The sequence below is a fragment of the Canis aureus genome, chromosome 5 (assembly GCF_053574225.1).
Source record: "Canis aureus isolate CA01 chromosome 5, VMU_Caureus_v.1.0, whole genome shotgun sequence".
Lineage (NCBI taxonomy): Eukaryota > Metazoa > Chordata > Mammalia > Carnivora > Canidae > Canis > Canis aureus.
In genome coordinates, this window is record NC_135615.1 from 30,797,586 (window position 1) to 30,811,320 (window position 13,735).

Below are 13,735 nucleotides of genomic sequence, written 5' to 3' on the forward strand. Positions count from 1 at the left end.
TGGCTCCTGATTTACAGCAGCTCCACAGGGGGTCCCTGTGCATCTGCACCCTCACATTTGCTGCATAAGCCAGCAGCAGACTGTGGGGTATGAGGCTGCACTTTTACTTCCCACGTGGTCCTGCCTTTGTGCCAGTGGTGTAGACCGTGGCTGCTGAAGCTTCCCGAGGACCAGGGATGACGGTGTGGATGCCACTGGTGTTAACTATGGCACAGGTGGCAGGACGATCCAGGAAGTCTGCCCATGGGGTCACTGCTAGCAGTGACTCATGCCCTCACTTCCTAATTGTGGGTGCTTGACTTGCCTTCCAGGAAGTCCTCGCCAGGCCACCTGATCTAAAACTTCATCCCCTCCTCTAAGATTTTGGGCCTCCTGTCCTTGCTCTCTCCTTGTTAGTACATAAACCTCCACCGATGCACCACACGTGTTGTCATGTGCTTCTTTTACGGCGTGTCCCCTCCACTGGAGCGGGAGCTCAGGGCCGGGACTTTGTCTCCCTAGTTCACTCGCTGTCTCCGCAGCCCAGACGGTGCCTGGCACGAAGCGGGGTTTAAATTATTACGTGACAGATGAGCATGGTGGCTCGTGCTTCTTGAACAGGTACCGTGTCCCAGCTGTGGTGCTGGGTGCCTTGCCCACGTGGTCTCTCTTTGTCCCCCCTGTTCTGACTCCACTCTGGGCACCGTTTCTGTTCCAGACGTCTGTAGCCAGTACCCCCAGCTCACACATGCAGGCCCCTCGCTGCTGCTCTGCAGGGTAACAAGGGCCTTGCTGACCAAGCAAGCAGCTTGTGTGCAGCCTTCACATTACTGATCCTTTCACCTTGGTGTGACTTGGTCTGAATCCCTTCTGCCTCCCGGAATCCTCCTCCACCCGGCGGATAGCCCCCACCCGGGTTTCCCGGACATTTCTGTCTCTGTGTCCACCGTGAGCACCTGCTTTAAGGCCTGTCCTCAAAAGCTGGTGTGCCCCTGCTTGTGTCTCCTCGCTCCACGTGTCCTCCCCAGCCATCTCGCCCCTGTAAGCCTGGTCCCCTGCTGCCTGGGCCTTCCAGCCCGTCCCACACTCACTGTGTCCTAAACCTGGCTTTCTCCGTGAGCTGCTTACACTTGAACCCAGTTGGCCACCACGGTGAGGTCTGCAGTTCACCATGACTCCCGGGTTCAAGCCCTCTGGACATCATCCAGACCACGGTGGTGTGGGCCTCCTAACTGTGCCCTCCGCCACCCCGTCCCCCCACAGCTGTCCCAAAGCTCTCTCCCCAGTGACCAGGACGCTGACGACTCACGTGTTTCCCCTCCCACCTCCACGAGGGCTGCTAGCTGGTCCTGCAGACATCCCTGACCCACAGTGAAGGTCTGCTCCTAAGACTAATCAGGGCAGAAGCCTCTGGAAGGAGATAGAAATAGGGAAGAATTCATCGTTTGAAAATAGCTATGGCCTAATGTATATTACTAGAAAAAAATATGCAAGAAAATATTCAGGAGATGGGGGTATGGGGTCACTGGGTAACGGGGCATTAAGAAGGGCACGCGATGTGATGAGCACTGGGTGTGATGTCAGACTGATGAGTCACTGATCTCTACCTCTGAAATCAATAATACATTTTATGTTAATTAATTGAATTTTTTAAAAAGTTATTTTTTAAGATTTTATTTATTTACTCATGAGAGACACACACAGAGAGAGAGAGAGGCAGAGACACAGGCAGAGGGAGAAGCAGGCTCCATGCAGGGAGCCCAACGCAGGACTCGATCCCGGGTCTCCAGGATCATGCCCTGGGTTGAAGGCAGGCACTAAACTGCTGAGCCACCCAGGGATCCAAAAAAAAAAAAAAAGGTTTTATTTAGTTGAGAAAAAGACCGTGAGCTGGTGGGGAGAGGCAGAGAGAAAACCAGAAGCAGACTCCCCGCTGAGCAGGGAGCCCGATTCTGGGCTCCATCCCAGGACCCCGGGATCATGACCTAAGCCAAAGTCAGACTCTTAACCAACTGAGCCACCCCAGGTGCCCCTAAAAAAAATTTTTTTTTAAAGCAAAAAATATTCACAAGACAAAAAGGAGATCTTTCTTTTTTAATTTATTTTTTATTGGTGTTCAATTTACTAACATACAGAATAACCCCCAGTGCCCGTCACCCATTCACTCCCACCCCCCGCCCTCCTCCCCTTCCACCACCCCTAGTTCGTTTCCCAGAGTTAGCAGTCTTTACATTCTGTCTCCCTTTCTGATATTTCCCACACATTTCTTCTCCCTTCCCTTATATTCCCTTTCACTATTATTTATATTCCCCAAATGAATGAGACCATATAATGTTTGTCCTTCTCCGACTGACTTACTTCACTCAGCATAATACCCTCCAGTTCCATCCACGTTGAAGCAAATGGTGGGTATTTGTCATTTCTAATGGCTGAGGAATATTCCATTGTATACATAAACCACATCTTCTTTATCCATCATCTTTCGTTGGACACCGAGGCTCCTTCCACAGTTTGGCTCTCGTGGACATTGCTGCTAGAAACATCGGGGTGCAGGTGTCCCGGCGTTTCACTGCATCTGTATCTTTGGGGTAAATCCCCAGCAGTGCAATTGCTGGGTCGTAGGGCAGGTCTATTTTTAACTCTTTGAGGAACCTCCACACAGTTTTCCAGAGTGGCTGCACCAGTTCACATTCCCACCAACAGTGTAAGAGGGTTCACACTTCTATCAAGGTAGGAAGACGGGGAAAAAGGAAATAAAGAAACAAAGGCATCCAAGGGGGAGGGGCCCCGCGAGGATACAAAAAGGAGATCTTAAAACAGAAAGGAAATTACACAAGTCGGGTCAAAGAGAACTCCCGGAAGGGAGCTCAGGTGAGGAGGAGGGGCAGGTGCGGGTTCTGACCCACACACACTACAGGACACCGCCAGCAGGGGGCAGACCCGAAGGCTGGCGGTGGGGCCACACCAGCTTTCAAGGCTCTAAAATGTACAAAATGCTGAAGGCAGAAGAGAAATCACCTATTTCCCACAACCCAGAAATAACCACTCTTGTTTCCTCCTGGCCTTTAAGTGTACGTGTTGGAGGTGACCCCGGGCATGCTGTCCCCGGACGTTATGTCGAAAGCATATCCTAACACTCTGCAAACCTTTGTGCACTTTTAGTTTAATCACTGTCTAATGCCTCTCGATGTTGCTGCCCATCTTTATTCCCTGATGGTGTTATTTTTGTTTTGTTTTGTTTTGTTAAGAGAAGACCTAGGAGGACGTCATTGGACTGGACTGTAGGCAGAGGCAGGGGTGTAGGAACTGAAAGAGACTCGGGTCTGATCCCAGGTCAGGGCTGCATGGGGCTGGGAGACAGTGTGGACAGGGGATGGAGGGGCCGAGGGACTGCAGGGACGGGGCATGGAGGGGCCGCGGGGTCATAGGGCCCAAGGGACAGCGGGAACAGGGGATGGAGGAGCTATGGGGTCATCGGGGCTGAGGGACGGCGGGGACGAGAGATGGAGGGGCCGCGGGATCATAGGGGCCTGGGGATCATAGGGCCTGAGGGAGGGCAGGAACGGGGGATGGAGGGGCTGTGGGGTCATAGGGACCGGGGGACAGCGGGGACGGAGATCTAGGGGCCATGGGGTCATAGGGGCCGAAGGACAGCAGGGACAGGGCATGGAGGGGCCGAGGGGTCATAGGGGCCGAGGGACAGTGGGGACGGGCGTGGAGGGGCCATGGGGTCATAGGGCCTGAGGGACAGTGGGGACAGGCATGGAGGGGCCCCAGGGTCATAGGGCCTGAGGGACGGCGGGAACGGGCATGGAGGAGCCATGGGGTCATAGGACCCGAGGGACAGTGGGGACGGGCATACAGGGGCCGTGGGGTCTTAGGACAGCAGGGCTGGGAGACAGTGGGGACGAGGGCCACAGGATGGCAGGGATGGGGACTGCTGGGCCTGAGTGGGCCTGCATGCTTGGAGGTGCTGAGTGCTGAAAAGAAAGGAAAGGTAGGAAGACCGGTGGACAGGATAGATTTTCTCAGAGAGGGTGAGACCCTCGAGTTTCAGCCTCAGATAGGGCCGAGTTGGGGGAGAAAGTTGAAGCCCAGAGAGATGAAGGCTCATTGGCAGAGCCGGCCTCTGCGGCAGGTCAGGAGGGAGGGGAAGTAGGGCCCAAAGCCCCCCGGGAGGGCGGCCAGGGAGACGCCAGGATGCAGAGATGCACACGAGAAGGAAGACAGGTTTCCGGCACAACCCGCATGCATCTCATTTAATGTCAGGCAGGCATGGGGTTGGTGGAACACGTATGTTAACGTTAACCTACATTTGGGGTCTTTACTGACTTTTTAAAACTGCTTTCCTGAGTCAGCAGGGGTGTGGAGGACTCCAGGCCCCACGTAGGGGGTGATGTGATGTAGGGGGAGATGCGGCCCAAGTGAGGGCCCAGCTGTCGTGGGAAGGACTGTGCGTGATGGAGGCCCATCACAGAGCCCTTCCAGATTCTTCGTTCCTCTGACATCCCTGAGAAGAGCCGTGGGGGAGGCTCACGGTCTGAGCCTCTGGTGCGCGCTCATCTCCTCATCCTGCCCCGTCTCTGAAGGGCTGATGTGACCCTCAGGTCGGACCTGCGGTGTGAGAGCTCTCAGCACGGAGCAATGCAGCAGGGCATTGGCTGAGGCTCATCGTCCTGCCTTTCCAGCCCACGGTCAGCTGCTCGGGCTCAGGTGTGGAGCAAGCGCAAAGGTAGGTTTCCTCAAGGTGGGGTGAGTGGAGCTAAGGATTATTCAGTACAACATCTAGTGTATGTGTACACCCCAAACCTAAGTCAATACCCCACACCTGCCTGGCCTCAGAGAGAAGGCCCCCCCACGCCCGGCTCTGCACACAGTGGTTAAGGGCCTGGCGCACACCTCCAAGCTCATTCCTTCATCTGCACAATGAGGCAATAACCTGCCTACAATGGAGTTTCCACATGTAACCCACTTAGCACTCGCCAGGCACACGAAGAACAGGAAATGTCAGTAGTCCTCAAAGGCCGGAGAGTCCGCGTGAGCTCCTGGAGTGACCCGTCCTTCAGGGCCTCAGAGCCTTCACACCTCTTTCAGATTTCCTGCATCTCTTCCCTGTCTTCGCTTTGCACTTTCCAGCACCGACCACGTAGCCTGCCGTGTGTAGGAGCTGTGTGTGCCCTGGTTGAGCTGCCAACATGCAGCCCTGGGGTATTTCTTGCTCAAAAACCCCAGAAGCACTGCGCCCAGTGCCTGGCCCGTGTCACATCTTCAAGGAACTGTTTGTGGATTTGAAAGAAGCTTATATGACGTAACACTCGTGCATCTTATTTGATTTTCAACGGGTTTTTATGATAATTAGTAATCATCTTCCTTTGGTGAAAAAGAATTCAAACGATGCAAATAAAAATCCTGTCCCCAGCCTGTTCACTGACCTGAAGTAACTGCTGTTGGGGGCTTTCCAACCAGAGGCAGACACAGAGGGCTTCTGGTTACCTAATAGGATCCTGTCATACTTACTCTTGTGCAAGCTTCATAACATACCAGCGCACTCCAGACGGCGATTCTCATTAGTCCTTGCAGCCCGGCGTCTCGAGAACGTCTTCCCACTGCCTCATTCACATGGTCCATAATCTGTCAACAGACATTCGGGAGGTTCCTAAGGTCTTGAGAATCCTTGTCGTAAACAGCAGCACGGTCAACACGTATCTCTCTGTCCTTCTGAATGCAACTGGAGGACAAATTCCTAGACGTGGATCAAAGGCGACGTTGTAAATGTGTGTCACTGGCCATAGCCCGCGTGCAGAGCATAGCGCGCGTTCCAGCATAAGTAAGTAGAGATTTATTGCAGGGTGTGGGCTGGCGCGCAGCACTGTTGCAATAGCTCAGAGACAAGTTCTGGTAGATTCTTGAGGAACCACGTCCAGAGCCGTGCTGCAGACCTGGGCCTGGAAAGGAAGTGCTGCCTTTCTCGACAGGCGAGTCTCTGCTCGCTGGCTTGCTGCCCCTCACCTTCCAGCTCCAGAGGTGTGCCGTGTTGGCTGTGGTCGGGACGGGGAAACTGTCAGAGGCCTTCTTGGAAAACAGTCAATGACAAAGCTTACAACAACTATGAATTATTTCTCAGAATCCACAGGTGGGGACCCTGAGTGGCTCAGTCACATAAGCATCTGACCCTTGGTTTGTGCTCAGGTTGTGATCCCAGGGTCATGAGATGCAGCCCCTGCCCGGCTCCAAGCTCAGTGGGGAGTCTGCTTAGAATTCTCTCTCTGCCTCTCCCTCTGCCCCTCCCCACCTCACCCCCTGCTCGCATGCACACTCTCTTTCTCTCTCTCAAGTGTAGAAAAAAAAAATTCTGCAGTTCACCCGAGTGGTTTTGCTGATGCTGGCTGAACTCAGCTGCTAGCTGGGTTCACTCGTGTGTCTGGGGTCAGCGTCCGGGTCACTCCAGCTGGCTGGTGTGGGGTGGAGTTGGCTCTGCTCTACTGTGTGGCTCTTCCTCAGGCAAGCCTGGGCTCATTTTCATGACCGTGGCAGAGATCCAAGAGAGGAAAGAGGACTCAGTGCTTTTGTCATGTCTGCTCTGTTGGTGCAGACACCCCCGTCGCACTCGCCGAGGCAGGTCCCATGGCCAGGCGGCCGAGCGCAGCATCGTCATAAGAGCCCACCACCCCGCCCGTGATACAGGCAGTTGATAGGGACCATCTATAAAGTCAACCTCTTGCTTTGTCTTTTGTCTGTTGTTCTGTTCCTCTTGTTGATTTGTAAGAGTCCTTTTTATATTAAGTAGCATCACAAAATTCAGATAGTAAGAACAAGATGTGGGGAATATGTTTATAAGTGAAAGAAAAAACAAAACAAGCGGCAACATTGCTGAAGTGATGTCTGAAAAACAACATTTCTCAAGATGCAGACACAGGGAGGCTCGGCTCGCTGGGTGATTGGCCGGGGCAGGGGTGGGGGGGTGGGGGGCGGGGTGGCACAGCTGGGATGAGAGGCAGCACCAGGAGCCTGGAAGCAACCCCCAGAGTTCTAGAGCTTTCGTCTCTGCGGCCCATATTTTCCCTGTTTTCTGAAAATCCACAATCACCAAAGATTCAGATGGACATGGAAGGCTGTGGTGCAAATTCCAGCTGGAGGTTTGCGCTCCCCCCTGGGTTCGGAGCCCCGGGTCTCACAGTCTTCCCTCCCCAGCTGATAGGAACTGCTCTATAAGTAGAGAAAAATGCTCCAAATGCAAAGAAAGAGGGACATCAGCACTGTTGGTGTGGATACTACATTCTCACAACCCCCACATCCCTGACCTGTCATGCACGCACACGCTCTGGAAAAGGTCAGCCAAAACATTTTCACGTGTCATGGCTCCTTCTCAGACCTTCCATTGTCCTCTATTCACACCCCATGGGTTGCCTACCCCAGTTAGGATAGAAACTCTCCAAGCAGAGCGAACCTAAGCCCCAAGTTACGGCAACATAAACACAAGCTAATTTCTCTCCTTAGGTAGAGCCTGGGCAAAACCAATGTCGGCTGAGTCAGGTCAGTCCAGACCCACAGCGTCGGTGACCCAGGTCCACCCTTCTTGTAGTTGTGCCATCCTGAGCAGGTGGCCCTTGTGTGGGGTCCAGGCCAGCCCACCAACCTGTGAAGGAGACAAGGACGAAGGGAGGTCATGTGCCCTTTCTTAAGGTGGCTTGTGTGACATTTCCATCCATGCCCCACGGGCCGCAGCTCAACCACATGAGCGCTAGAGGAAAACTGACGTTGGGGGACCGTTAGGGTCTCTGCACTTGGCAATATTCCTTCTCCTAACTGGGACTGAGTAATGCCTGTCTTTCCTGCAAGACGGTGGAAGCCACGACGCCAACGCCCCCACCTATCTCGTGTGTGCTGTGGCACGGGCCCTCCGCAAATACGTGTTCAGTGAGCAAATGGTATGGGCGAGTGCTAGACAAAGAATCTGTCTCCATGCTCAAGACTCTAAAATCCGGGGGCACCTGGGTGGCTCAGCGGTTGAGCATCTATCTGCCTTTGGCTCCGGGCATGCTCCCAGGGTCCTGGGATCAAGTCCCACCCACATCGGGCTCCCCATAGGGAGCCTGCTTCTCTCTCTGCCTGTGTCTCTGCCTCTCTCTGGATCTCTTATGAATAAATAATAAAATCTAAAAAAAAAAAAAAAAAAACCTCAAAAATCCAAAAAGAGAGCAAGCCTGGGGGCGTCTGGGAGGTGCATTCGGCTAAGCGGCCAAGTGGCCAACTCTTGATTTTGGCTCCGGTCATGACCTCAGGTTCGTGGGATGGAGCCCCGCACTGGAGTCAACTGGAGACCCTCTCTTTCTCTCCCTCTGCCCCTTCTGCCCCATTCACATGGGTGCACTCTCTCTCAAAATAAATAAAATCTTTAAAAAAAAAAGGCTTTATTTATTTATTCATGAAAGACACAGAGAGAGAGAGAGAGAGAGAGGCAGAGACAAAGGCAGAGGGAGAAGCAGGCTTCTCGCAGGAAGACTCGATCCCAGGACTGGAAGGTGGGGGAGTAAGGTTTGTGGAGATGATGGGGAAAGCTGTCTGAGCAGGATCCACAGCAAGGATGTGATAGAATGAGATCCGGGTTGCCAGATGAGATGCAGGTAAATTTGAATTTCAGATAAATGAGTTATCATTCAGTATATGTATGTCCCAAGGATGGCACAGACCACACTCATCCTAAAAATGGTATTTGTTGTTTGTGTGAAATTCAAATTTAACTGGGCATCTGTGTTTTCATGCGCAGGGTCTGGCAACCCTCAATGAAATGCTAATTCATGTGTCAACTTGGCCTCTTTCTCTAAAGGGGGAAAACAATGTGCCCTTTAATTTGTTCTGTTGAACTCGATTTGTTAGCTGAACTCGGAAAAAAAAACATGAAGTGAGCTGAATTTGGAGCCCAGCCTCTCGACCATTGCCGAAATAATCAACCTCAAAATCTCAGAAGCTTAACAGAAGAAAGGTGTGTTTCTTGGTTATGGAAGGTTCTGACTCGGATGTTCTTGGCACCTGTCCCCACCCCCACCCCCCACCCCTCCCCTAAGCAGTGGAGCCACCTCCTGGAGTCCTTGGCTTGTGGTCTCAAAGCCGGGAAGGGGCAACCCCACAGGTCACACGGCTCTCCCACGGGCAGGCTTGCGAATGACCTCTTGGCAGCAGCAAAACCAGACAGGTGGCTCCACCCAGATGCACAGAGGCCCAGGAGAAGTCCCCTTCCTGTGTGCCCTGAGCTCACCACCGCCCGGCCAGGAGCCAGTGGAAGGGACGCAGGCTTGGGCACCCCAGGACGCCGCTTACATCCCAGCCCTGCCTTCCTCCGTCCGCGAGACTGGGCGCCACAGTCCTCGGTGGGCTCACTTGGAGAGAGCCTACAGGACCGACCCAGCACGCCGCCTGGCATGCAGAGCGAGCGACGGGCCGGTGCTATAGCATCGTTGCTTCATTTGTAGCCTGTTCAAAGTGCCTCCGTGGCCTGCTGGGTGGTGGTGGTTTCCCAGTAATAACCCAGTAGTATCAAAGATTTTCATATCTTAAATTCTTATTTTTTTTTAAAGATTTCATTTATTTATTGGACAGAGACAGAGAGAGCGCACGCACAAGCAGGGAGAGAGGGAGAGGGAGAAGCAGACTCCCCGCTGAGCAGGAAGCCCGACTCAGGACCCTGAGATCACGCCCTGAGCCGAAGGCAGGTGCTTCACCAACTGAGCCACCCAGATGCCCCCATATCTTAAATCTTTAAATCTAAGAAACCATCCAATCGAGTTGAGGTTCAATCAAGTTTAGTGACTCGGCTGAGCTCACACAACCACGTGTCTCTAAATACAGCCAGCTCCGTGCCCTCCGAGTAACGAGTGTCCACAGTGTCCCCCCGGGGCGTTTCCACGTGAAGGGGTGAAGGGGACAAGCTGCATTTGCTGCTCTTTCCAGATAGTCGGGAGGGTCTGCTGCCTTCCCTCTCAGGTATTAGATCTGGGGGCGGCCTGGAATCCAGGCTCCTGCCCCAGGACATTCATGTTGCCTGCAGATAAGCTGGTGGAAGAGCCTGGGAAACGTTCTTTTTCTCCCTGGCTTCAGCGTCCCCCTGACCGCCTGGCATGCCGGAGTCCCCCTCCACGCCCCCCCGCCCCCCCCCAGCATCTACGGCACCCCAGGGATAACGGCTAAACACACTGTTCCCATGTTAGTCTCCTGCAAAAGTGGGCTGCTGGTGACCACATTCTCCCCCTGCTTTGCCTTTTGGTGCTTGCAGGGACCCAGCACAGAGACCGAGATGGTGAAATGCAATCACCTGTACTGCTTGGGTTAATTTATCTAGACGAGAGCTTTCCTGAACGCAAGGCAACACAAGCCCAGGAAGAGAGAAGCACCTGCTCGACAGGACTTCCCAGGACATCCCAGCCCTGTTGCCACAGCTTTGGCTGGTTTGTGGCTGGGACCTCGCGCAGCTGCCAGTGTCCCAGGATGGGACAGGGGCTGAAAGAAAACATTTTCCCATACCTTAGGGACAAACAGTAACTTCCCCTGTCCTCTCAACCCCAAGACGAGGTGGTGTGCTTCACAGGCAGGTCATGTCCTTCAACATGGTTGACCCACAAAACATCTCAAACCTGTCCTTCTTCACGAGTTATGTTCAGTGAGTAACAGGATTCCCTTCTCTAGTCTGGACACTTCCACGGGGCTAATGACAGTACAGATTACAGATTGTCCCCCCGGCCGACAGGCAAGGAGTATGTTCAGCGCTGTGTTATAAATGAAATGCCTACTTCTCTATAAAGGCTCAAAAAGTACCTTTGACCAAAGTAAGATGAGGTTTATGATTTAGAGCAAATATTTGTCAGGGTGTTGCCTGAGACAGACATCACCATCGCATCCTGTTTGTTCCGCCTTGTGGGAGGGAGGGGCGGGCACCCCAAAGTACGTGGTGCCCATCTCTGTGGTCTCATCTCCCAGGCCTCAAAACTGAGGGGTTCCTAGAACCAAAGACTAGACCAAAGACTCACTATAGCTGACTTTTTCTTTTTTTAATTTTTTTAAAAGATTTTATTTATTTATTCATGTGAGACACACAGAGAGAGAGAGAGAGGCAGAGACACAGGCAGAGGGAGAAGCAGGCTCCCTGTGGGGAATCCAATGTAGAACTTGATCCCAGGACCCCAGGATCACAACCTGAGCTGAAGGCAGATGCTCAACCACTGAGCCACCCAGGTAGCCCATAGCTGACTGTAAAAAAAAAAAAAAAAAAAAAAAAGTTGAGAGCTGCTCACATGATAGCTCTTTTTTTTTTTTTTTCCCACATGATAGCTCTTAACAGAGGTCAGCAACTAAGTCCAGCTTCTCTCTGAAGCTGCTCACCGTTCTTCCTGATGGCCAGGTCCAGCTAGCCAACATACATCACCTCCCCTCCAATAAACAGGAAAAACAGAAGATGGAGAAGGCAGCTTTCAGGAAGGAAATCATTACTGCAGTCGAAAATAGCCGGGTGAGTTCACCCTTGTCACTGAGGGAGGAAGGAGGAGCCGCTCGAGAGAAGACCTGCTCTCTGCATCATGAGCAAGAGCGTTTGAGAAGCTAAATACGGTGCTGGTTTGAAATCGGGTGTGTGCAAGCCTCAGCTTGAACCCAAGTTCAAAAATTAGACTTTTAAAAAAAATGAAATTACAAAAGAAAAAACAATAACAGGGTAGCAAAAAGAATGATTTACATTTTTTTAAAACTGCTAACCCCAAACAGTATATGATTAAGTGCAGGAAAACACAAAAAGGAAGAAATGTCTAAAAATATGCTTCAGATGTTTATTAAAATAGAAATACGTACGTTTAAATAATACAAATAATATAAAAACATGACCACAGAAGGTGAAAGTTCCCTATTAGCCTTCTTCCCAGAAACAACCAGAGTTAATGGCTTAGCTTTCTAGATTTTTATATGTGTGCAACCAAATACATACCAGGGGAGGGTACTACAAAATACACCCTCGTCCTTTAATATTTTGTCTTATTTATTACTACTTTATTTTTGGAATTCACTTTCTTTTTTTTTTTCCATGACGATTGGACATCCTTCCTTCCTTCCTAGTGCTTTTTAGACATGCTTATACTTTTTCGCTGCTACATAGGATTCCCCTGAGTGGGTATAATAGCAAGTGAATATTTTAACCCACATTTTATTTAAAACATCATAATCATACTGAAAGGCCATTTTAGGGGATCCGATGTAATCATCCTCTCATTATACAAATACACTGCTTTTACCTTTTCGTGTGGTTTTCCCTGCCTATGCCCATCTGCACACACTTTTTTTTTGTTTTAATTGATGAAACTGATTTTTTTTTTAAGTTGGCTCCACGCCCTTTGCAGGATTTGAACTCAACCTTGAGATCAAGGATCTCAAGGATCAAGGATCAAGGATGCTCTACCGACTGAGCCAGCCGAGCACCTCTGCACCCTGGTTTTAATCACTGAATCCCTCCTACCCAGGGCGAGGTCCTCCTGGGTCCTCAGGATGGTCTCCAAAGGGAACGACAAGACCAGCAAGCGCCAGGCCAAGATGTCATTCCTAAGACTCTCCGGTCGCTCGGTCAATCTAGGGCGGAGTGTAAATAGACCTCTTTGAACAAACTGTAAATATCTTCCTAAAAACCCAAAGGCTGGGATCCCTGGGTGGCGCAGCGGTTTAGCGCCTGCCTTTGGCCCAGGGCGCGATCCTGGAGACCCGTCTCATCGGGCTCCCGGTGCATGGAGCCTGCTTCTCCCTCTGCCTGTATCTCTGCCTCTCTCTCTGTGTGTGTCTCTCATGAATAAATAAATAAAATTCAAAAAAATTAATGCTTTACATATTTAGAAACCTTGAAAACAGATATTAAATGCTATTTTAGTTAAAAAAAATAAAATAAATGCTATATTAGTATTTGCTAAAGTGCTTATGAGGGGTTTAAAAATCTATATGCTATTTAAAAACTGAAACTCAAGTAATTAAGCTTCATACAAACCAAGATGAATTGCAGGAAGGGGCACAGTGCCCTCTGGAAACTCCGGGGGGAAAAAGCAGCTTGTGAGTAATTCATATGCCATATAGTGGTTTCTAGACTATTCACGGAGTCGGGCTGCCAGCACCACAGTCACCCTGGGGCATCACAGGGAAATGCCAACCCCCCCGCCCATCACCCCACAAGGGCTCCTGAGGATCTACAAATACCTGGGAACCCCAGAACGTGTGGTCTGTGGGGGGTCTCTCATCTGGCCCAGTGCACTCGGCTCCCCCGTGTTGTAGCATGTGGCTAATCCCATCCCTTCCTGTGGCCCAGTAACACCAGCAGAGACCACAGTCGGCTCGGGCATCCGTTGATGGACGTCAGGCTGCTTTCACCCTTTGACTCTCACGGTTAAGGCTGCTGTGAATGTTCCTTTACAAGGTTTTGTGTGGACACGCAGCTCCCATTTCTCTCGGGTGCAGAACAGGAGTGGAGTTTCTGGGGCCTGGAGAACCCCAGGTATGAGTACGTCCAATGTCTGAGTTTAATGGTTTGAGGCGCTCAGAGTGTTTCCCAAAGTGGCTGCTCCACTTCACACTCTCTTCACGTCGTGGCCAGCACGTCATATTGTCTGTCCTTTCTGTTCCGGCCGTCCTCGTGGGTGTGAGGTGGTATCTCCCGCTTTGGATTTGCATTTCCCTGATGCTGAGCATCTTCTCACCTGCTTGTTGGCCATTTGTGGGTCTTGCTTCAAGAATTAGTCAA